Source organism: Struthio camelus, chromosome 8, assembly GCF_040807025.1.
Source record: "Struthio camelus isolate bStrCam1 chromosome 8, bStrCam1.hap1, whole genome shotgun sequence".
NCBI lineage: Eukaryota > Metazoa > Chordata > Aves > Struthioniformes > Struthionidae > Struthio > Struthio camelus.
The window spans coordinates 34,631,420-34,657,625 of NC_090949.1; the positions used below are offsets into that span (position 1 = coordinate 34,631,420).

Consider the following 26,206-nt stretch of genomic DNA (forward strand, 5'->3'; position numbering starts at 1 on the left):
GCTAATAGGCAGGGGTGTATAGCTGGAGGGTGACTGTGAGAGAGAAAGATCAAAAAACAAGCCCCAAAAAAACCAAAGCACTGTAGATGAATTATAATTCTTCTAAAAGAAGTGAAAATGGGTTCGAAGTTTAAAAAAAAAAAAAGTCCTCCAAAAAAAAGCACAGCTACTAAATTGTCAGTATTGTTTTCTTCTTACCAAGCTTTTACTGTTATTTGGGGAATGTTATTGGTAACCATTTTCTAATTAGAATCTGACACAATCTCACGTATTACTAGGGATACTTGAAAAATTTAATAATTTTAGCTTTTTTTCTTGCCATAAACAATTTCCTATGGGAAGAAATGAAGTTTCTCAAAAGCCACCAAAGCTTCAACTGTATGTTAAAATTTGCCAAATAATCCTCACATATGTTTGTAAGCTGTTCACTAAATTTCACACTGACACTTCTTTTTGAGTTTCCTACTGTCCTGAACAAATTGGACTCAGGGTAGAATTTAGCCATTTAGCCGAAGAATAGAGCCATAAGATAAGTTTTACATAGCATACTTAAAATTCACTTTCCACAAATATTCACTTAATAAATGACACATAGTTTGCTGATGCTTTTAATGTACCTGGCATTTTAGTATTTATTACAACACTTAAAGAATACATGCACATAAAAACCACAGATGAAATAAATTCATTGAATAATTTTCATTTATGTAGAAAATGCATGGCTACTTTCAAGGAACCTTAAGCAAATTTAATGCTCTGATTTCAGCAAGACTTTGTTTACCAAGCAATACAACAGAGTATTTGAAACTACAGGAAGAAGTCAGGGGTAAATGTATAGAACTGAGGTGCTTAGGTTATCATACACCCAAAGGAATTGACAAGTCTCAATTTTTAAAGTAACATGATGAAAAGATCTCAGTTCGGTAGAAAACAATTAATGTGGAACTTCCCTGCCATTGACCCAAGTCCTCAAGTACCCCTATCTACAACCACGGGGTCAGGCAGAAAGTCATTAAGAAAGAATCACTTGTTAGCAATTAGGATCCTTAATAAATACCTTGGGCACTTTACCATCCACTGCTATCGCTGTGATGTTGTCCAGTCACCACACCTCCCTCCTGGTCACTGACCAAAAACTCAAACTGTACAAAGCATGCACCTAAGCCGAGCTCTCCATGGAGGCATGCATGCCTCTTCCACTTGTGCTACGGTATGCTGGCAGGGAACTGAAGCAACAGCATCATGTACAGCTCACCATTTTCATTTTCCAGTCTACGAATTAGGATCACAATGTGAGATGTGGGGCTTGACTCATTTAGCATATAAACCACAAATCTCCTTCTCTTAATAGAATTAGGAGTGAGCACAACTGTCACTGCAACAATGCACATGCATAGAGGAGCTTATGCAGGTCTTTGAAATATACAGCTCATCTGTTCCCAAAAATCTAAGCATTTTTCTTTTTGATAAGTCTGGTAGCCCATGCAGGACAAATTTCAATGCTGGTGAAATATCAAGAAAACCAGAGACTGTGGCCTTATTTTGCAATAGTTTGCTTAGTTTCCAGGATCACAGAGAAGGTATCAAAGTATATATACAGATGAAACAATGTCCTCTGCAGAGGGGCTGCATAACACTCATAATTGAAGCCCTTAAAATGGTCTGACATGGGACTGAGAAGGCGCATGCCAGATTTTGCCAAGGCCTACCTCTCTCCTTTATGCTCATTTACTGTATTTTAATTTAGATTTTGATAAGTGTTCATTTGTTCTTTTGCCCCTCCCAACATGTGTTCATGAAAGCAGAGATTTAAAGAAACTGAACCAATACATCATAACAAATGATGTAAGATGCTCTGTTTGTTTACCTGAGTGAGGAACATCCATTCAGGAGTAGCTGGATTTTTTTTAAGGTTTTTTTTTCCTGTAGTTTTTAAGCTATCTGAAAATTAGCTTTCCCCTATCATAAAATCTGTAAGGGAGAAAAACACAAGTTAAGTCTTTTCCCTATCAGCTTATTTATAAAGCCTAATTTAGCTCAACATTTTCATACGTATCTTGGAGAAGTGGGAGAGAAACATGGTTTAGTAACAGTGTACATAAGCTAATTATCTGGGGATTCAGTGTCTATAAAAAGCACAGGTGATGCCTCGAGATGTGTGCAAGTTTCTTTGATAGCAAGTGGATGTATAGTTGCAGGAACTTCCTCTGGCAATTGGACTTCCATTGGTGCAATGTGAATCATCACAGTTTAGAAGATGATTGAAACATTTGGAGTTCTAGAGTAGGGAATCTGACCACTGACTGATAGCAAATTCTACTCTGCTGCTACCAGTTCAACTCTAGGTTTGTCAGTTCATAATAATCCTCTTTCAATGCTGTCCTTTCTAGTGGCTTGAAATTTCTATTCATTTTTTATACTTTTTTCAGTGTCCTGAAGAAAAAAAACAATCTGAATCAGCATGTCAAAAGAAAGAAAAAAAAAAGGTTGCTATCTTTTTGCTTTTGCTCTCACTTCTTTTAATACTGGTGACAATTCAGAGCAACTTCATTGATTTTTATCAAGTCACTGTAATGTAAAACAGGAATTGGACATATGAAGCATCATGTTATTTTTTTAATCATGGATGAGTGGCTCTCTCAGTCTTACCCCCGCACAATTTCCTGCTATGCAATATTCTTCAGGGTCTTCAGCTCTGTTGAAGGCTATGTCATCTTTAAGAATATGGCCATACTTACTTGAGTGTCTAAAAGATTAGGAGGTTCTTAACTATCAGGTGAAATGAACTCAAAGGAGTCCTGAAAAATCTCCTCTCCAAAACGATGATATGAAACAAGGCCATAGAGGAGATCCCTTTGCAAGGGATACCTTAAAATACAAAATAGAACACAAATCATTTTCAGTAATAATCTACCATTTTTCTTTTTTCCCGTTAGTCCTCTTAATTCCAGCCCATGGTAGCCTCATTCATCATACCACTGGGGACAATAACTGTTATATACTGTTAGCTGCTACAGATACCTCACTCCCACCCTCCAAAACGTTAGTCACTCAATTGTCAAACAGCACATCCTACCTGGCCCATCTGGAATGGATTTCTTGATAACCTCGCCAGCACTCATTGCCTTGATTATTTTGAAGAACATATAATTATCACTGGAATCAAAATTAGAAGACTTCAACAGATGTTTTTCAACAAGGACCGTCTCCCCTTCTGCAGGCTTGAGGATGATGCTGTTCACCAGGAATGGTGGGCTGCCCTCTTTAGGCAGGAGGTTAATGGGAAACTTGTGCCCAAAACTGTGCCTTCCATCAAATATTCTTAAAACAGTGTAATCCTTGGTTGTGTCACTATCATCATGCTGGTAGTAGACAACTGCATCCTTGAGGTTTTTAACTGTGCAATTGAAGCTTTTGCCTCCTGTTATATAAATGCAGGAAGAAAGTTAACATGTGCTCTATCAACATAAATTATCAACAACATTTTCACATGTAAGCAGATAAGACATAAGTCTTCTGTTCACTGTGTAAAGGCTGGACTTAAAACCAACAGGAGCCTTTTCATTCACTTCAGTGAACTTTAGATTAGAAAAATGACATGATTATTTTTTCTGCCTCAGATATACATTGGACTGTTCTGGGTAACCATCCTGAAGTCTGCATATTCTCACTGAAGAAACAGCAAAACATAAGAAAATCCCTTTTATGTCCAAAAGAACTTCTGTTATTTTTTCCTGAATACATGAAATAGATATCTAATCTTCTTAGGAAAATTACGGAAATAAGTTTTACAAGAGACACCACACTTAGATTTTGCAGGCATTGGATTGCGTTCCATAGTTTAACTCATACCTGATACAACATATCCTGCACAGTGATATGTCCATGTCGGGGATCCTCCTACACCAAGGGCTGGACAGCATCCAGGTTATCATTACCATTACCAACGATCTGTAGAGTATCCAAAGAAAGAAAACACAACTGTCTTTCTAACAAGTCAAGCCCTATGACACCTATATATATTACAACAATTAAGACTGGCCATAAGGATTTGCATTCCTTTTCACAAAATGGTGTACAGCAAAATACATGATGTGAAATCCTCTCTCACATCCAATTTAAGCAGTTAATTCAGGGAAGGGAATTTTTAGAATACTTATTTGAGCCTGGAGGAACTATCCTGTTAACACACCAGTAAATGCTGAGTCTAATTCCAGAACAATTTACTGTATCAAGGGAATTCTTGCAGAGGTCAGATCTGTAGCAGGCAAGGAAGAATATCAGTTTTCTCAAATTAGCCAGCCTGTTTGCTGCATATCAGAACTGTACCAGCCTTAGGTTCTTCCCGACCAAGATGTTGACAGACTGATTTGACCTTTTGAGTAGAAATGCAGATTCAAGAACACAAAGAAACAAAAAATACGTGCAGCCAGACCCTAAACTGGCAGATTTCAAGGCGACCCTAAACTGGCAGATTTCAAGGCTTTTTTTTTTTTTTTTTTTTTTCCTCATTTCCACATTGCTAATCATCTTTATTCTACCTAGGAAAAGGTGCAAGATTAGAGTAGCAGTAATGGAGAGGAAAACTTTTTTTACAGTTACAAGCCAGAAAGGAACTAACCTTTTCCCCTTCCCTCCCCCACCCAAACCTTCTCCAGGTCAATTTCCATCTTAAATTTAAGCAAAGCGTATATATTTTCACCAAGAACCAATTTTTATTTGAAATGTACTGTTTTGTGCAGTAATATTTGTGGAGTGCTTTCAGCTGACAAGATTTTGTTTAAATAGATCTCCTCTCAGCAAAAGTTCCCAGTGGAAGCATGTGCACATGAATCATCCACTGGATTTGTGTTATCATCACATTGTAAAAGATTATCATTCCGTAGCAGGAGACGGATTGTCCATTCGCAATAACTAATTCTTTCAAAGAAAGAAAAATAACTAATTCTTACGAAGCCTGAAAGATCACTGGATCATAGTGCTTTCTTGTATTTTAACCTCAGATGCTAAAATTCTGTTGACTTGGAGGAATGTTGCTAGATTTTACTCTGTAAAGCAACGGGTGGCACAGAGTTTCTTCACAAAACCAAAAGAAGTCCTGAAGAATGCCACCTTTCTAAAGGTCCAACAATTAATATATTCCACATCCTAAAAGCTACTCAAGTGTCTAAATTCCTTTACCTTTTGAGGAACTAAGTGCTTAAATACTTTGAAGGATATGACTTTTAAAGTCCATAAGAATTGTATGTATCATAATGTAGCTAGACAGAGCACCAACACTGCAAGTGCAAGTAGGAACAAGCCACACACTTTCATTTTCCTCCTGAAATTCCACACATTTCAATACTCAGAAAACTGTGAGAAAGTGCTTATCTCAGCTAATCCTCAGAAATCTTCGGAGATTGCCCTTCAGCAGCTTGAAGATTTTATTATTTCCTAAGCAAACAAAAGCTCTTCTCATTTACAGTGAAGTGACTCCACCAGCAGAATTAACACCAATAGAGAATGACAACGTTCAAGGTATGGCTCTGTGTGAGGCCTGATGAGCAATTTTAAAAACATAACTCCACTACCCCTACGTACTAACGTATCCCAAACGTACCTGCACTGACATATCACCATGCACTCAAAAGCATTGTAAACTCACACAGCAAAGCAAGACTGTATATAACACATCAAACCCATGTTCCATGCAACCTAGGAACATCAATGTTTGCATTTCTTACTGCAAAACAGACTGAAACGGCAGAAGTGCTCATGAAGACATTATCAATTGCTTGAAAAATCAGCCTAGCAAAACAAGCAGTCCAATCATTCTTTGGCCAGACTTTCCCATTTCATTTTTATTAGTTATGTCAGTTAAGCGTAGGAAGACAACACATGAGTAATAAGCCCTTGAAAACTTCAAAATCCCAACTCTCCTTGTTCATCTAGACAACTCAAATTCTGATTGGGCAATACACATTTTCAAAATTCACAAAAGTGATCTTGTTTTGTGCTAAAGAGGCTGTAGCTACTTCTCCCTGATAACTGCATCTCAATCAGAAGTTATCATTACCAACCCTTTGTCCTACTTTCATAAATTATATAAATTCAAAGCAGATAGATTTCAGATACTTTCTATATCTAATAACAGACAGTGATTGTGACAGACCACTAGTTCTTACACACATCACTTAGTCATGGTAAGGCACTTCAGAGTGCTGATCATAATAGGATGTGACAAGTCCAAGTACCAGGGAAGCCACAATATCCAACTCATACCCAACAGCGCAATACTGGCCAATAAATCAGTATAGTTTAGGTGCAGCCAGGAAGGCCTGACTACTTTTCCAGGGAAACATTGATTAGATGTCAAACATCCAATATCCACTCTCATTTGCAATTGAAATTGACTGTTCTTTTTTTTTTTTTAAATCTCTGATTTCTACCTGGATGGGGTTGCTATCTTTCTCAGGTGATGAGGGACCTTGGTGTTGATACCATAGACCCATATCCTGAAAATCTTCATAGTTAGCCTTTATACTGTGTATTTCTTTTGACTCTGGATAGCAGGCCTTGTTAATAGGGCAATGTAGTTTAGTTGGCTAACTAAAGGAAACAATTCACAAAGAGCTTTACTTCACATTTAAAGTAACACCTCAGTTACTGCTAAAGCATCTTCTGATGGCCACTCTGATATGAACATTTCATTTTGACAATAAGCAGTTCTCAATAACACTCCCTGATAAGAGGAGGAGGCAATATATGTCTAAATTCAGACTTCAATATGAAAATAACTTTATGCAGTGTTCTACGGAGTGTCTTTGGAAGTGTTGAGGTGTGCACTTTCAAGCACATGCATACAGTTCTGGTAAACCTTACCAATATTAGTACAAGACCAAGAACTCTATAGAAAAGATTTTCAACAGAAGTTAAAATATTTTATCCTGAAAGAAAAATATATCACTTAGGAAATATTCCTTCTCAATATTGTATCTCTCACCCATCCCTGTTTCTCTGCCCTTTGCAAGGAAACTATGCTTCATGGGAGACCTTGATCAAGGCAGTTTTGATCTGAAAATCTTCAGCCAATATTATTATGGTGGACATCCATAGTGCTGTACATAGGATAAGCAAATACCTACAATTCCTCCCTATGATATTTTGATGGGGCAAATTTTGACTGAGATTGGATTTGAGCACTGTCAATCCTATTATTTTTATCCCATGACTCAGTGATGTGCATTTTTGTAAAAGGAGTTAATATCTCTCTTAAGAAATGTAGAAAGGTAGAAAAAAATTCTGATCTTTACCATCACTGTTAGTCCTCACTGTGTAGATTTTTCTAATATATCCAGGATGTAAATACCCTTAGAAAATGTTGTCTTTAAGCAATCCTTATGTAAGCATAACTACTTCGTTCGCTGGCAAAAGACTCTACTGTCTAAGGAGAATTCTGTAATTGTTTCATGACCCAGAAATCTCTTTCACGTTTTTGCTGTCAGGATTTACTACTGTTCTATAAAGAAACCTTCAAGATGCAAAACAAAACTAGACGGAAATGTAAAAAAAACCATAAATCCTTGTTAAAAATCTATGCAATGTTTTTCGAATAGTTTGAGATTGAAAAGTAAGCTTCTCTCAACATATACAGGTTGTTTTAAAATTAATCACCTTTTCTTCTGCTCGTACTTTTTCTGATGTTCGGGTAAATGTCCCCTTCTCCTCTGCTATTTGCCTAAAGCAGTAAGCAGTATCTCCAAAGACCTGATCCACACAGTGCACACTGTACCTGACCCAGCATCTCTATATACAAAAGTTAAGATGCTTCTGCCTGCTCTGTTAGATGTGCCAAGCAATTTAGGAAGCTCTAGAGACATTTGTCCAAAGCAAGTAACACTTTACTCAGGTTTCTGATCTGTATATGAGGAACAAGCATGTCTGTGATGGCATCCAGTTCAATAAACCTGAAAGTAAAGGATTTATTATATACAAGATCAAGAATTAGCTTTTCCTTTGATCATTTTTACAGTGGTCTATGAATGAATGCATTCAGATCCCGACTTCAGCACATTCTGAAATATTCATAGAAGAGGCCAAGAACATTACATTGCACATTCATTAGAGACCAGATCCTCTGCTAGGGTAAGTCACAATGCTACTTTGTTGATTTCAGTGGGAAAACAACAGTTTACACAAGCTAAAAATTTAACCTTTCTGCACATTGAGCTCTTCTCTATAAGCAGTACTTTAATACACATCTGTGAGACAGATAATAAACACTTCAGATAAATCACCGGAAGGTTTAGAGCACTCTGCACACTCTCATAAGCATTCAGTTGTAGAGCAGAGGCCAGAACCCAACACTGATTACATTTCAGTAGTGACTAACGATTATAAATACCAAAGTCACCCAAATGTGGACAGTTTCTTTTTCTCTCTGTTATATTTCTGAAGAGCTCTGTTAAGGCCTCTGCATATTTTAGTCTACAGTACTTGAATGGATACTCATGAGCCATGCTTGAGACAGGGCTTTATCCACTAATATGCTATACTCTGACTGGGAACGTCAGACAGGTCTACTAGAACATTTCTTTCACCTATAAATTGAATAGGCAGTTACCTGAGGCCTGTCTTCCCCACAGCAAGTTTTCTCTATGATCCTACCTCTCATTCCATCATGGCTTATCCTAGTATTAAAACAGCAGCTGCAAATTACTGGCACTTTAAAAGGAATCATTCACATAGCCTAAGCACTTGCATTTTTCAGTTCTATGAATGCCACAGTCAAGTGGAAGTACCCAGGCACATCAAAATTTATTGAGGGATTTTCTGTGACCGTTGGCTAAGGCACAATTACGGCATGCTCTTTTCCTAATAACTACCACAAGGAACAGCCCAGATTTTCAGAAGAACATGAGAAACGAGGCAGCCGACAACTTCCAACAGAGGGCTAGCCTTTGAAAATTCTAGATAACAATGATGATAAGCCACTCCACCTCAGTATTAAAACATAAAAGGAAGCATTCCCTTAAAAATGGTTTTTCATTGGTCCAACATAACCTATTGCACTTAGAAGTTATGTAACATTATCATAACTGAGATTTCACCTGTAAATTATCAGCCTTACCCTGTCTTCTTCCAACTGTGGTCAACCACGGTGAGTAGACTTGACTTCACTGGGCAAGTAGCAGCAGTCAGCTTCTGTTAAGATGCATGGCACTAACAAGCTAGTAAAGAAAAAAAATATTACATGACCAACAAATCCTACAGCTTTCATGGGCCAACTGAAATTTTATTCACATAAGTACTGCAGGCTTGAGCTCATGCTACTGTTTTTGGACAAACTGTCCTCCTGAAGGGCAAAATAATCTCAACAACATGTTAAGTTTTAATATAAGGACTTTAACGTTCTAACTTTATTCAATCATTTAAACAATAATATTTTATGGTAGGAAATAGAGAGGAAAAAATTGCCTTTGGACAAGCTATTATATTACGGACTGGAGTATTAATACTGTTTGGTACATTAAACCCTCTGCAACCATGGAAACCATTGCATAGGATCCATTCAGTCTCCAAATCTGAAATGTGGCCTATAGTTGCTACGAAAAGATTTAGCACACATCCCTCAGCAGTTCCTATTAGGAAATGATATTTAGGTTCAATCGTATATTTGTCTACACTTCCTCTCAGCATACAGCTATTTGGGGAATGGAGATTAAGGAGAGGTTTTGGAAATCTGAAAGCATACCTTTCAGATTTATCTAGGAAATCAGATGCCATTGCACATCAATATAGGGATTATTTGTGAAACTTTGACTGATATCTTCCTATGTTCTGAGGAGACAGAAAATGGTATCACAAACGTAACTTGGAGAAGTTAAAGATTAATTTATATTCCAGGAGCATTTAAGTATCCTTTTCAAACTCATCTTCGACTAAGGCTAGCGGCAGACAGCCTGCAAGAACCAGTGATAAAGAAACACTCCACCTAGATTGTGAATTTAAAAAAAAAAAAATCTTTAAAAATGCAAAATTCAAAAGAAAAAAAATCTACCTCTTCTGCAACCTGTTAACTTCAGAACTGTAACTATCCTTTAATCTATATTTTTCTAATTGCAAAAACAATTATGTTAAGAACAATTATGTGGCAAATAGGAACATCTAGAGTTAAAGCTTTAAAAATCAAACAGAAGATTTCTGAAAGGTTTATGAACTCTCATGGTTCAGAGGATGTCAACTTCTGAGTAATGCAGGTTAGGAGAAAATTTTCCTTATGAAAAACATGTAACTTACGAAAAACATGTAACTTACCTAAACAAAAATCTTTTCGCTTTCATTTAAAATGACTGTTGCTGGCCACAATCTAAGATGATATATTAAATCTTTTGGCAGAATTGTGTGTGAAAACTGCTATTTTCAAGCACGTAACAAAGCAGGTGAAAAAAAAAATCATTTCTCCTTAAGTAATAACCATTTTAATGCTGGTAATTACTTTGGAAGCAATAAGTTAGCTTAATATAAATCTTTCTGTAACTGAACAGTACTTCAGAAGAGCAAATCTTTCAGCCCTTTCCCCATCTTTATACCTCCATCTAGGTGAAGTGGTTTCAGAGACAAAAGTAAGGCCCAGTATTGCATGCAGCAGAGGGTGTGCAGTGAGCACAAACTAATATAGCAGTCCTCTTAAAAAGATTAAATAACTCCTTTCATAAAAGGCAACTTTAAAATAAGTAGTACATAAAAATAAATAAAGCATTAGCAAATACCAGTGCAAAAGTTACTGCAAATATTCAAAGCAGGAGTCTAAGCAGATCTGTCCAGCAGCTTCTCTTGAATTCACAGAAGTTGAGCCCTCTTAACAGAAGATTTCCCAACACTGATTTCCAGCTTCTGCAGTCCTTCACTCCGCAACTGCACATTCAGGGAAGGACTGGGTCCAAAATTTCTCAGTCTCACTACAGAGCCAGGCTCTCATCAGAAAGATCACTTACCTGAAGTGCAAGCTTTCCAGCTTTCTGTGTCACCAGCTCATTTAAAAATCATTTCTACCTTACAGGAATCTCTCTCTTTGGGAACAACAAACTGTAGTTCATTTTCAGTAACATAACCATCTGTCTCCTTTCAGTGCTGATGCTTTTATTCACTGAGACAAGTTTTCCTGCTTCTACATATTCAAGATGCATCAGAAATACCAGAGTATCCAACTTGAGAAAACTGAGCAGAGTGTCAATCTTTTGACTCCAAGTGCCTTCTTTTATGTGGTTAAAGCACTCAGTGGATAACAGACTAGTATTTCAGTATTAATTTCTGTGAATTAACAGTTAAGAGTCTGCTTAAGAAAGGCTTGAAATTATTTCCACCTTCCCAGCTTTCAGAAGGAATTTTGCTTCATATTTTATTTTTAAAGTATATTAAAAAATGACCCAGTTTCTTTCAAGCTGTTGCGGATACTTCTCGCTCCATGTCATTATGTGGCCGGGTGGCTACGGTTGAGCAGTTCACAGGTGTTGCAGGGTATTACATCAGTGCAGGTCACTAGTTCATTTGACAAGTGTTCAACAGATGGTGATTGCTCCCCTGGCATTCAGACAGATAAAGGTCACTTTATATGGAGAGGAACATGCTAAAGAGAAACAATATTCTACAATGAAATAGGAGGAATCTGAAGTTGTTTACTGAAGCTGTTCAAAAACAGAGCAATCAAAATGCTAATTCGTTTGTGAAGGTAACCAAAATTACAGAACCTAGCAAATAAATAGCTAACAGCAGATCCCAGAGCATGTATCTTCTCCCTCTTTCGCTCAGTAGTACCATTATTTCAGAAGATCCAAGCTGTGTGCTCAAGGACAATTTTCTCCTCTGCATCAGAGTCATACATCATTCATGAGGGGCCAAAGTGGTCCAAATATCCTTTGCACCAGGAAGACCTTTACCCTATGCATGGCTTACTGAAGGAGCAGTGTCACATCCGCAATGTCATGCCTCCATTGCAAAGCATTCCCTTAAATTCAGCAGTGCCTCCTTCTGCAAAGACACTTTACAGCTCATGAATGCTCCTGTATCATGTTTTGCATTTATGAAGTGAGGCTCATGGTGCTTACATGCCCTCATAAAAGTGTATTTGAAAAGTATAGATGAGCAGTACCTAGTACATACTCAGCTCATGATTTACAAATGGAGGCAAATCCCTTAATCAGGGCATTTGACTTTTAATTTACTAAATAATCATTCTGAGGAAAGGCAGAAGTTACAAATGTGCACAGATATTTTGACCCTGATTGCAGAATAGGGTAGGGAGATAGCAGAGGCTGGCCAGACAGATCTGGCACTGATTCGGACATCATTACAGGCCTGCACCACGGCAGAAACCACGGGCTTTGTTCGGGGAGCACCTCCGCTGTTATCTCAAAGCTTTCAGATTAAAGGGCTGCCAAGAAAGATGAGTCCAGCTGATTATCATTGGTTTTATCAGATCATTCAGCTTTGGGATTTTACACACCATAAACACCACTTTAAACCACACTAAGAAACAAACAGGTAGCTCTGCACAGAAAGGACTACTAGTGCTGTATGCTCATTCAGGACTGGCACTGTTTAAGAGAGAGCTGGGCTGAAGCTTCTATTTGCAGCATGAGGAAGTGAATGTTACCAGATATAGCCTTAAGGTTTCAGAGGTGTGAATTACTGTGGTAACGTGTTGAAACAGAGAGAAATGGCAGTGACCTGCAAGAGACTGCTTGTAAGTATGTTAACCTGTTCCTACCCATAGCGATGCTTCTCATGGCTAAAACCATACTGTACAGGTTCCCGAAGTGTCCTAGTTTAAGTCTTCGAAATTTCAGCACATTGAATCACACAAAGAAAAATATTTTCAAGCCATACAATTCAGGAACATGCAACTTAAAGCAAAAGCTATTTTTTATATTCACACATTTTTGCTACTAGAGCCTTTCTCCTACTTTCTAGCCTCATCATATATCACACAAAAATAAAAAGCTTTCAAGAAGCTGCATTTGTTTACATTTCAGTTATGTATTTTCATCAAGATGATACCAAAAAAAAAAAGAAAAAAGTTGTATTTGACAGAGAAAATTCTCATGCTTAGAGACAGAACAAGCCTTAGCACTTCCATTTTAACATTATAGGGGCCTTCCTTGGCTTTCTGACTTACCCACTAAAAATCAGCAGAATTCCTTGCAGAAGTAAGCATAACTCTTCCTTCTGAATGGCAAGATCTTGGTTCTACTGAAATCAAAGTATCTTCCTCCCATTAGATACAAATGGAACCAGGATTTCATCTGTCTCCAGCATCAGGCTTTTGGGTCTTCAGGTAAGCTTTTGAATTTAAATTTTTAAGTTTCAATGCTGTCTTGGAATTCCAATTTTCAAATCAGTATGTCTATATTGAAACTTCTACATATGGCCTAGGTTAAGGTAGCTCATATTCTTATGCCTCCTTTGCCCTATGCACAGCTTTAGGCCTTCAGAGCTACACAGGTAATACGAAATATTAGTCACAGTGACTTAAAGTTTAGACCAGCACAATCTTGGCCTATAGAGCATCTTATAAATTTGATATATCTACATGTGATAGATTGATGTAACGTATAAAATGCATTAGCTCTTACTATATTTAACAAATGCTGAAAGCCAGCAATATGAAGATAGATTTATTATTTCCCCCATCCTTTGTTTTACTGGTGACGATCAAAAAAGATCGCATGATTTAGTTCTTTTAACTGGCTTTTTTGTTCACTTTGTAATTAAAGGTACTCGATTCTCTTTTTTTTAATTTAACAAAATTCTATACATGTAGACACACACAAATTACAAAGTTGCCTTACTGCTTATTGCATCTTCCTAGGAACATGTTGGTATATCTCTATTCTGGAGAACATTTCACAGTTCAGTGGTGGAAAATAGTTTGCACTTCATTTGTGCATGTACTAATTTTAGATTAAACAGGACTACATAAATCCTGCTGAAAAATGATGCAATTAAGTCAGACCTATTTGTAAAAAGAACAACATGTGGCTGTAATTATAATGGCTAAACATTTGGTAACACATTGACTTATTAGTGCACTAAGAGGAGTTTGTGCAACATGCTGAGTAAGTCTTTACAAAAATAAATCTTAATATTCCCCCAAAAGCCATTAAAACAATCCTGTATTGCATTTCTGACCAAATTCCACAATGATGTGCTTTTGCAAAATAATCACTTTTGTTGCTAACATAACACTAAGCATGCGCTATACCTACAGCTGTGTTGTGAAGTATCTGTAGTCATAGTCAATCAGCTTTACTTCCTGAGCAATGCAACTGTCCAAGAATGACTGCATGATTGGCATCTGCACCAAAGTTCTCAAGGATGTATGTTTCAGGAGACCAATATGCTGTAAAGATTTACAGTACTTATACTTAAGAATGCCATTGCAGTTTATTTGAAGATTTAAATTCCTAAGAACATTTCTAAACCCTTTGTAACCCCACAGAATTACCACAGTCCTGATCAAAACAACTTATAATAAAACTTGATTGCTGTCCCCATGCACATGCTGTTGTACCTATAAATGACCAGCTAGACCATGTCCACAGTAATCTTGTGATGCCAGGTAAGGGAATAGCCTAAGTTTAAGTTCATTTTTGCTGTTTTTTGCCAAGGTCCTTACACCCCTTTGCCCTCTATACCTTAGGTGTAGAAGTCCAGTGTTGTGTAGGCATCCCTACTTTGCACCGCCCGCAAGTCCTACTTTTCTTTGTCGTAAGTGACACATGGGAAGGACTTTGCACTCATGAGACATCACTGCCAATGCAAGCGGACTATATAAAAGCATCCCAGTGAGTGAAGCGGGCCAGCCCATCCGTATGGCAGGAGGGTGTTCCTTGGGGTAAGAACCAGCAGTGACACAAGTTTGAAATTTTCACATTTAGCAAAAGCCACTGCAAACTCAGCTCCACAAAATGTGGACCAAATGCAAGTTTGGACTCAAGCACGGGCTCAGATCCATTTTCAAAGTGCAATACAGACATGCCAAACTCCCTGCACAGGGATCTTCTTCAGACAGTAGGTCTTCTACCATCTCCCTCACATGCAGATACTATTTATTGTGCAGTGGGTAAGAAAGGGGATATGAGGCCCTTAAGGCCCTACATCATCAGGTGCACCATTGATGGTAAGGCTTTTTACAGTCCAGCCACGACTGTCACATACAAAGATGTTATTTATTATTGTCAGTCTTTCAAGTGCTCTTTTGAACTTTTCTCAGGAATGCCGTGGATGATGAACTAGGAGGATGACATGGTATTGCTTATCAGCTATAGAATGTTTAAAGGTAAAACCAAAACTAAATGCAAATCTTCCTTTCGCTTTTCAATTCCCAGTTCTTCTGATTCTCCGCTTTATTCTCCAACATTATAGCAAGAGCTTATTTTCTTAGTTGCATACCTTTCACCGAACTAGATCAGAAAATCCTTCTCATCTACAAAGGACTCATTTCCTTCAGAATTAAGACACTGAGTCAGTTGTTTCTTCAATTCCAGTGACCTTTCTTTCCCTACTAGCTAGGGGGCTTGATTTTTTCACAGGAGAACATGTAATATAAACATAATCAGTCCTTTCACAATGTAGTTCTTAGCTTCTGCAGGAGCTTCCTTTACTTTGAGATTTTTTTCTGATACACTCCCACTAAAGTGCAGGAGGAAAAAAAAAAAAGGATCTTAAATGCTAACATACATTCAACACTCATACAAATGCACCTGTGTCTTATCATTTCAAAATTAACATAAGCCAAGGCATATGATCCCTTTTGTTAATTAACACAGTCCTCTCAGATTCCCCTTTCCCCTCACACTAATTAAACAGAAAAAAAAATTCACACAGACAAACACACAAAATATCCACAGGACTCCATTGTTAAGCAAACCACTTTCAGGAGGAGAGGGGCAAAGCTCTGTGTCTGTAATTTTAAACACCTGATTGCCTGAAGCATGCAGGTGTGAGAGAAACGTTGACTAAGTGATGCAAGCCTTTAAAAATGCCATCATAGTCACCTGAAAAGTCAAAATCCTCACTAGTTGCATGAATAATTTATCAACAGCCCCACAAGCCAGAGAAGTGATACTTTTGTTGTTTACTCTACTAGCAAGGAGGTCAGTAACCATTGAAAAAGGGGTGGAGAAAGGGGGAGCCAAAACTTTTTGAAAAATTAATATTTGTTCTCAAAGTATGATCATTTCTTGCCAGAACTTTTACAGAGATATCATAAAGAGACCAGTCACTTAGGCACAGGGTATTCCTTCCAAAAGGGAGAAAAGACTGCTTAAAGTATTTAATGCACTTTAAAGAATTGCTCTTGCTTTAATCCACCTCTTATTTGGTCCAAATAACAGGTACAGTATGTGCTCAGTTTAAAAAAAATGTCCAGTATTAGTAGTTAAGCATTCTCTAAAATGGATTTTAAATTAACCTGAGGAAGTTTGAAAGTACTGTGAGGAATAAATGTTGTTTTTAATCTTTCAAAGCACAAACTGTAGCATTACTGTTATCTTCTTTTGCCAAGTATAAAAAGCATACTGGTCTTTAGGCACCCAGCAGTGTTTCTTGGAAGGGCAATGAAAGAGTGAATGGCAAAAGCCTGCCAAAAGGAAAATCAAAGCCATACCTGCAAGCTGCAATACAGTTCTAGGAATCCCTTCAGACTTTTCTTTTCATGTATTTGAAACTGAAACTTTTCAAAATGCTGGCGTGGTTCCTTAAAATCACTTTTACTCCTTCAACCCAAACAACTTGGAGGGGGGAAGGAAAAGAAGGGAAGAAAAGACTGGGTTAAAAAAGGGGTGGGGGAGAGGGGAAGAAGCAACATTAAATGCAGTTGAATTGTCCCAAAGCAGTCTCTTCAGAGGAAAAGAGCCTTAAAACGCAGGAAATCTGTCTAACCCTCTAACTATTCCCACTCAAGCTGCCCCGCAGTCACAGATGTTACTGATTCAGTTAGATAGCAATTCCAAGCTCCCAAAACAGATTCCAAGTGAGAAAATAGGAAAAGTCCTTGGTTGCTATTAGATACGCATTCTGAAGTAAAAAGAAGTATGGGCAGCGAGGAATTTGTGGCCTGGATTAGAGGTTCCATGGTAATTAAAGAGTAATGACAAATAGGATCTCGGCTGACCTATTGAATGCAAAACCACAAGGTTAGAAGCACAGAGTGCAGTGAAAATTTCTAGGGAAACGTGTCAGGTTTTTTCCTACTGTGATTTACTGATACATTTAACAGAACTGAGTTAGTTTCATTCCTCTGAAAATGTAACAACAGCCTACAGAGACTAGAGGAAAAACTGGAGAATTTAGTAGGGAAAACTAAAAGCCTTGTAAATGATGTATTTAACTGTGCAATTAAATTCTATAGCAGGGTAACAATTTATTGCAACATTGCTAAAAAGCTAGAGGACAATTGTCACTTCCTAAGAGCCTGAGTAGGACACATCCCTCAGATGTGCCTTCTATCTCAGCAGCTTTCAAATGTTTAACAGACTAGCAATGTTAAAAAACTGGCACTATCTATAACAACTGTTATTAAAATAGAAGCAGCTGTATAAAGCAAGTTTGAAATGGACGGCCAAATAGGTTCCCAAGCTCATGGTTTATAGGGTAACCGCTCAAGCTGACACAAAGCCTTCTGGAGCTAAGTATCAAATTCAGAAATGGCCCCCGTCCCACTGAGCTCGTCACCTGAGCAGATGGAGGCAGGGGGAGATGCCGAATGGCAAGGCCACACAGGCTGGCTGTTGGAAGAGCTGATGGCACAAACTGGGACCCCAGCATCCCAGTGCCTGGTCCATTGGGTAACATATAGCTCATGCTAATGCCATGCGAGAGAAAACAGATGAGAAGTGAAACCGGAGGCGTGACCCCCCCCCCCCCCCAGCTCTGCTTTTGCCCCTCCCTGCCAGGAGGGATTATCCAAAAGCAATTAGCTAATCACATTGCCATCCTTCCCTCCTCAGGAAGCATTGGCAGAGGAAGAGGAGGGGAGCTCCCAGGCCTCAGGGCTGGCAGTGCAGCCACCAGGCTGCCTGGCAGCTGAGGAGCCCCTCCTTGCTCCTGGAGCCCAGCTGGACACAACAGAAGTGTGCTGGGCTTGGAGCAATCAGATAGGGACAATCCTAGCAGGTATTTACTTTTTCTTATTAGCAGGAGTGTAAATAAAAATAAGACATATAAGCCTCCGAGCGAGGCCTCTTCAGCAGAGCCAGACCTGAGCTGCAGAAAGTTTGTGTGTGGCCTCCACAATTATCTCCAAATAAAGAGGCAGTACTCACCTCATACTGCTTCCCATCCTTCCTGCGGCACCGAGAGGGGCAAGTCCACAGGATGGAAGGGTAAGAGGCTGGCTTTAGGCTTGTAAAAAAGTTTTACTTTTCATCTAGGGGCAAAATTTATGTAATGCCCCCTTAAAAAAGGGGTTTCCCTTCCTCCATCCTCCAGTACAGAAGTAGCTTCTCATGTACTCGCCAGAAACCAGAACATTGAAGACGAATGTCCTCGTCCTCTGTTCCACTTTGTGGCTTCCAATCAACAGCTGAGAAAAGGATGTTTCACAAGATGCTTGATGTTGTTGTGTAAATTTAGATTAAGTTTTTGTTTTGTTTTCATAAAAGGTTATTCATAAGCTCTAGGTGCCCTGGCAATTAGCTAGATTCACAGTCCAATTGGAATAAACACCTGGCAATGTAATGATCCTCCTGCACAACAAAGCAAATTAATCTGACCAGCCAATAAATCTAGTGGCAGAATATACCCCATTCCACCCAACTCCGAATCCCATGCCATCAGGCCTCCTCCAAAGCTGTTGCATACAGATGGTTTTTTACATTATGCCTGGAAGGGTCAGTAATATTGAGCTGCTTCACACCAATGGGCCTGGGGACAGGTTTCAGAGCCAGTGGGCATCCACAAAATGTGCTGTTGGCAGCTCTCTCCCTGCTCCAGTGAGGGCCTTTCAACTCAAGTAACCCTGTCCCCACAGTTGTTGCATTATGATGCAGGCAGCTGCAACCTTTTCGAAGCAATGGATAGTGGTTTCTTATAGGTTGGAGAGGCGCAGCGTGCACCCGCAAGACCCCACACTCTTCCAAATGCAGTATCCCTTTAGCCATCTTTAAGCTATTTTAACTTTACTGAAATATTTGAGATACATCTGAAATGGAGAATAAAAATCTTGCATATGAATAGTTCCCTGAGTGCCAAAACCAGCTCCCTGTGACTATTCTCATCAACTGAATTTTGGTCTGCAAAAATATTAACACAAGAAAAGTTTTGGATACGTTGCCAAGAACTTTAAACAATGAAATGCATATATTCATGGTAAAAACAACAAAAAAAAATCAACTAGAAAACACATTTCATCCTTGAAAAGAAGAAGCAGTTTTTACAAAAACTAAAAGGTCTAGGTCCAGAACAGAAACAGTACTTCTGTGAATAACAACCAGAAATTGTGATAGTTCTGTATCAGTAACAGACCAATAGCCCATAGCTAAACCACTGTAAAAAAAAAAAAATCCATGTACAGTAGCAGTTTGTAATAAGGAAGACATTCATCAAAGTTATGAAGTTGTGTACAGTGAAAAAAGCCTACATACTTCATTAGACAATTGCGTTCAAAAAGTTGAGCTGAACTCCTTTAAGGAGAAACCATGACTGTATTCACTGTGCGTCTTTCAGACAACACTGAAACAGTACACTCGTGTAGCTCTGTGGATACTGTGCATTGAACTCAAATATCAGTCTGTTATGATTAATAATAGGAAATTTCAGTTTGACTGACACCTTCACAGATAAGAGGCAATTCCCTTGACATATAAAGAGTTAACTTTGCTTAGGAAAAATAGGTTGGATTACAGATCAGTAGCCGCTAGGTTTCAGGCTACATTGTCAGGAGAACTAGAACAGCATCAGAGCTAAATAACCTGCCACACACTTTTTAAGGCAAAATCAGCTCTCTACTCTTTATTATTTTCTTAAAGGGAGTAAAGCTGAGGCAACAAAAGGAAAAAAAAAGATGGAAAATTAAGTAAATATCCTTGACTAATGAAAGACATGAGGACTAACAAACTTTAAATGGTTCAAAGTTGGGCATGCAAGAGCTCACCCAACATTCATGCATTTTTTAAATTTGTCACCAAAATATTCCCTTTGCTTGAATTGAAATCTTATGCTACTAGTCTCTCATTAAATTCCCACTTTTCTGATTTGGCTCAGAAATCTGCAAAGACAGATATTCCAGCAACAGTCTGCAATCCACTGGAATCACACATATACTTGATTTCATGGGCATAGGAAGCAGTATTATTATAATGACAGGCAAGTTTTTTCTCTCACCCTTAAACACAATAGAGTGGATCCCTGACAACTCCTAAAGTATTAATAACATCTTCCAAAAAAAAAAAAATGGCATGCAACAAGGGAGTTGGATTTCTAGAGGGGAAAGAGATGCCAGAGTAATTGGTTCAAATCCTACTAATTGAAAGCTCAATGCAAAATTCCAACCAAGGCAAGCAAAGTACAAAGCACATGGACACCCATTAACGTAATGAGGAGCAAGCATGAAGGCATTTGAGGATATGGAGAGAACATATCCTGGAAGTGCTGTCTGTCAAATAAAGGATGGGATGGGGAAGGAGCTGCATTGCTTAACTTCTGACTCTGAGGGTAGAAACTCTCTGAGAGTAGAAAACTCTCAGGGAAATGGATGGAAACACGCTATTTTGGTACTTTGAAAGTGGGATTAGATAACTGGTCAACAGATAAATCTGAATCATAGCTTGGAAAGCCAGGCTAGACAGCAGGATAAAACCTGAAATGCTTTGTCTAGCTCTGTTGCTGGGAAAGAGGACAACTGCAAAGACACTCCACGATATTGTAACATATCCCATGTCCAGGCAGTCTGCAAATTTCAGGTATTCTGGTGGCAGGGGCAGGCAGGAAACTTGTAGGAGTGACCCTGTCATCCACTTGCCTATCCAGCATCAGCCGCACAATGTCACTGTGACAGCAGACACGATACCCGACACATTTACACCACACACAGGTATACACCTACATCTGCACTGAGGTGCAGTGAAGACATGACCATCCAGCAACCTGGCCTGAAGCTTAAGCCTGATTATGGGTTTACACTTCCTCAGAGGGGAGGCAAAGTGAATTTGTACATAAAGGCAAGATTGGGCCTAAGACACACTGTGAACATATGTCACATTGCCTATGGAGCAGGCCTCTGCTGGCAAAGGGGATGTGCATGTTAATAATTATATGCATCTTTAACAAGTACCCATGACATTAGCACACTTTGCAAATAAGCATTCATGCCCCCAAAAGCTCAATGTACACACAGTCGGTGAAGCAGGAAAGACCCCAAGTAAACTTTGGGATCTGTGATACCTTCTACAGTTGCAGCGGGACTGCACAAAGTGAAAGAAGAAATGTGCTGCACAACTCCAGCCGAGCCAGTTGTCAAAAAAGCAGAGGAGTGCTGAGTTTTTCCCAACAATTACACAAAGAATCAAAATCTACCAAAGTACAGGGAAAATGCAATTTGCTGAGCAAGGAGCTTGAAACTGATCATGATTTTTGGCCCTTCTTGCCAAAAATAAACAGTATGATTCAATCATGAATTAGAACCTAGGCATTATTAATTCAAGAAATATTACTGAATTAATTTTATATCAATTTAATAACTTATTAATAACTATTTGGTGACCTGTCATAAATTAGTTAGCACTGCCCCAGAAGATGGTTTGCAATGAACAGGGTGATTTACATAATAGATCATGTCATGTCTCTGTCTTCTCTGCTTCTTTTCATTTATTCATGCATGGAGACAGGCAGATAATGGAAAAAGTAATTAATAGATTTGGCTTGAAAAAATGTTTTGATATTAGTGTATATTTTATTAATACAAACTATCTGTGCAACCCCAGGAGCCTGATGAATAATAGGGAGAAAATACTTTACTTAGTCAAGATATAGCATGAAATTTATTGCATCAATCTTCAGATGGATACCTTTTAACCAGTTTTAGTAAAGTGGCTAAACTAAATGAAATACAGACCCAAGACTGAGAAAGAAGGCAATTGCGTCCAATTACTTGCTCTCATAAAATGACTAAACTGCCACTGGGAAGCCCAAATCTTAGTTGGAGAAGGATCCCTAGCTAGGGACCCGGTCAATAGTGCAGATATTAATGAGAGAAGAGACAGACCAAGACGGGATAAAAATTGGCTTACCTGCAGACCCACAGGTATTTCAGTAACTGCCCAAAGCACTAATTCCATGCGCAGTTCTACGTGCTTCACTAGAAGAAGATCCAACTGTGTTTTTTTGTTTTCCTTTTTAAGCTAGTAACTTTTTTGGTGGCACAAATAGACTCAGAATATTATACGAAAGAATAAATAGCAGGGAGCTGACGTGATTATTTATTACCTACATATTGCCAGATAATAGCTGACCTGCAGGCTATACTGAAGAAAAATACCCAGCTAACCTCTAAATTACCAACTGTTTCAACTCTTGTTTGAGTTTCAGAAATCTCAGCCTTTCAATGGTCAATCTGGCAACCAGATTAGCTTCTTAGCTGCAGCTGAGGAAATCGCCATATTGGACAGAAATGAGTTACTAATTCAGAAAATGCATCAAGGCTGCCTGAACACCTCTACTGATTGTGCTACATAGCTTGGGTTTAGGTACCCAGTGATAAAACAGCATGGGCCACATATCTCTTGTTCCAGAATAATATATTTCTAACACTTGAAAGTGAACCAAAAAAAAAATTTTTTTCCCTTCTAATTTATAGAAATATCAAAAATACAATGGTCCATGAATAGCCCCCAGGTGGGCTGGCATTTGATGGCATATGTTTCTGCTCAGAAGCATTTGAGGTTTTCCTCAGAGCTGTATCAAAGAGCTGGTGGTGTATACCAGGCCCCAGTTACATTCCCTTCACTCCAGCCCCACAAGCACTGCCAAGCCTCTTCTCTCCCTGCCTTTCCAGTACTGCTTTCTGTAAGCAAACACTGTGAGCAGAGGGCTTGCAGAAGGACCTTCATCACCTCACCATTTTCATACCACAACTCCCTCTCAGCCCTGTGAGACAACCAAAGTCTTGCTGCTTCATCTTAGTTGTATTGAAATTGCTCCATAAGGGAAGGACACAAGGAGTAAGTATTGAATGGCTTGAGCAAATACTTTATAGCCGCACAGGATACTCGAGTTGCTCCTCTATCTGTGCTGCATCCAAGATTTTTCTGGGGTCTTTGAAGTACTAGTGTGTTTTTTTCAAGGCCCCAAGCCTTTTCCCTGGGCTGGCCCTATATTGTAAGCTATACAAACAGAGCATAGGAGAGCTCGTTTGATCTAAAGCAGAATGTAAGGGAGTGTGACAAATAACAAGCAGGATAAGAGGCAGACTGTGAAACCAAAGCAAATAAAATAAGATCACATAGCTACATAATTGACTGGTCCCTGTTTCCAAATCTTATCAAGAATCTACTTTCAAAAGTAATTATAGCAAATTATAGGCAGTTATGCCAACGTATGCACCACTGCTTATAGGCATGTCAGAAAGTGGTCTTGGAGAGACCCTTTGAAAAGAAGAGGGAAGCAGAGGATTACTGAGAACATGGAGGAAGGTGATCTTTACAGTTAAGGGAGAAGCTGAGAGATGAGGCACTAGAACAAAAAAGGCGGAGGATAAGGGGCCTGGGTAGGATCTCAGAGATCATCATTTCAACAGAAGTTGCATCCAGTAGGAGTGACTGTGTCCATCTTAGTTTCTTGCATAAACCTAGGCTATAAAAGTGCCCTTATAACCCTGTACCTGGTCTGATAACTAAAACAAAGTTAGACTAACTCCTACAGAGATCCCATGTGTTAGAAAAGAAACTCTCTTTGACAAGGTCCAGTGGTTAGCTATTATTCTACAAACTCTTCATTACTTCAGCTTTTCAGCAGTTTTTTGCTATGGCTTCCTAGGCTGTGTAGAAACCAGTGGAGATGTTGCTTCAGGAAAAAAAGGGAAGAGGCGGTCAGCAGGTATTTTCCCCACCTGACAGCATAGTAGACGAGCCCTAGGAAGAACATCTACACAGACAGCATGAGAGACAGGCCAAATTCTGCAGATAAATGGTCACAACAAGGAGGATTATTTTTCAGTATAACACTAGCTGTTTTGTGAGGGAAAAGCTCTTTCTAGACCTGTTGCAGAACTTTACAGAGCACCTTTATCTGTTCTTTTTGGAGCAATTCAATTTGTTATAGTGCATCATTGATTCAGGGCCAGAACTTTGCTAACCCTAAGTGTTATATGATTAATAACCTCTTACTGCAACAAATTGCTGGTTTGCACTCTTTAACAAATCCCTCCTCTTTGCAAAACTTGGTCTAACTGCAGAGCTTCATATTTTGCATAGGATTTTCTATACGAGTTTCGCATAGGAGTTTCTATACCCTTTTAATGCAACCAAAAAAGAAAATCTGATTTTTTTTTTAAATTCAAGGTAGATCACATTTCAAGTGTCAACACGAAAGAAACATCCTGCAACTCACTTTGTGATTTATGACTGCACCTTTCAGAACAATTACTATTTATACATTCATTTATTGTGTCTCTTGGTGTCATATTTTTGGCAAAGTCACTGGACAATGTGATGTGTCCCAATTCTCCCTCCATCAGAAAACATTTAGCAGAACTGCCTTTTAATAATGATACTGCCTTTTAATTTTCCAGAATGAGAATATGGATTGTACCACTTTACTCAGCTTTTCTTTTGATTAATGGTAATGCAGTTCTGCATATAGAGAACAAGGCTGCAAGCATTACGCGCTGACACAATTCCAATATAAAGGTTCAAATATAAAAAAAACATGGAACTTGGAATGTATTGTTTTAAGGCAGATTCACAGTGAACTGAAAGATAACACAGTGGAAAGGTGAAAAAGAAGCCTTTTCTGGAGGAAGAGATTCTGTTGGAAGCAGGGCCATTTACGAGACCCGAGGCAGTGCCTAGACACATGTATTACTTGGATAAGAACAGAAGAAGAAAAGAAACATTCTGCTGATAATGATAATAGATGATCCTGCTTTGCTGCTGCCTTCCATCATAAACAAATAGCATAGCCCAAGTTAAACATCATCTATTTTAATTAGTATTTAAAGTATTTAGTTATCTTTATATTAAGTAACTGCAACAAAACTGTCAGACTGGAATTCAAAGGGGGGAATTTTGCAAGGAAAAGCAATCTGATCTACTGCTCAACCTTATGGCCTCCCTTTAGATACCTAAATGCTTACGTCTCTAAATTTCAACTGATATTTTTAAAGAAAAATGAATGGAGGAGCCCAAAAGCAGCTGATATGAAGAAACAAATTCTTTGGTCTTCAGCTTTTTAAATGATATGTGTATGGGCCAGCTCCCTGACTCGAACAGACCTGCACACTAGCATAAAGGCCATCACTGCATGACTGCAGCTCTGTTCAAGCAATGTGTCACCTGAATGCTAGGAGCTTAGAAACTTCTCCAGCATATCGACCATGCAAAGTGTCACGTTCTAAGCACCTAAGTTATTTTTAAACCATTGTCTACTTGTAAACAATTTCTTAAATTCATTAGCATTCAGTATTCTAATTTTGATACTTCTTTTTGGTGGTATAAAATATGTTGACCTCTCCCTTGATGAGCTTAACTTTGTCACAAATGCTTGCAATAGTGGATTTGACACTGATGAATAGCACAGATGTGAAATAAGCCCTGCTCAACTGCAATACAAGTGTCAACCCTCTACTGCTTATAATTAAAGGGAGGTGGCTTTTGGCCTAAATTGTGCCTAGACAGTCATAGCTATGGTAGCTGATGTCCTTTGACATATGACAATTGTAAGGATTGTAGACTACTACTTCCCAGAAATTGCACCCATAAACTTAAGGTACTGAGACTGTTGATTAACAACTGAATTGGAAAGTCAGCCTGACAAACATTAAGTTTTAGTACTAGAGAACACAAGAGGGAGCTCACCAGTTGTGACCTTCTGTCGTAAGGTTGATCTTGACATTCTAGCTGAAGGAAATAGATCCAAAGGCATTTGTGATCTCTTAATCTCCCTGAGATCAAGGCAAACAACTGTGTGCACAGCTCAGAGAAGTAAATAGGAACAGGATCCTGCTGCT

The 26,206-nt window shown here is 38.6% G+C and overlaps 1 protein-coding gene across 1 annotated transcript in view; it reads right to left on the minus strand.

Moving 5' to 3' along the window:
* The window catches only part of LOC104152933 (FRAS1-related extracellular matrix protein 1-like), a 74,239-nt gene extending 57,285 nt beyond the window's left edge, over window positions 1-16,954 (minus strand). The window contains exons 1-7 of the mRNA XM_068953367.1: window positions 16,652-16,954; window positions 14,250-14,383; window positions 13,160-13,323; window positions 9,113-9,212; window positions 3,853-3,951; window positions 3,077-3,421; window positions 1,868-2,868 (exon numbers count right to left, since the gene is read on the minus strand). The gene's annotated coding sequence lies outside the window, so the exon portion shown is untranslated. The remainder of the gene's footprint in view (window positions 1-1,867; window positions 2,869-3,076; window positions 3,422-3,852; window positions 3,952-9,112; window positions 9,213-13,159; window positions 13,324-14,249; window positions 14,384-16,651) is intronic.
* Between the last annotated feature and the right edge of the window lie 9,252 nt (window positions 16,955-26,206).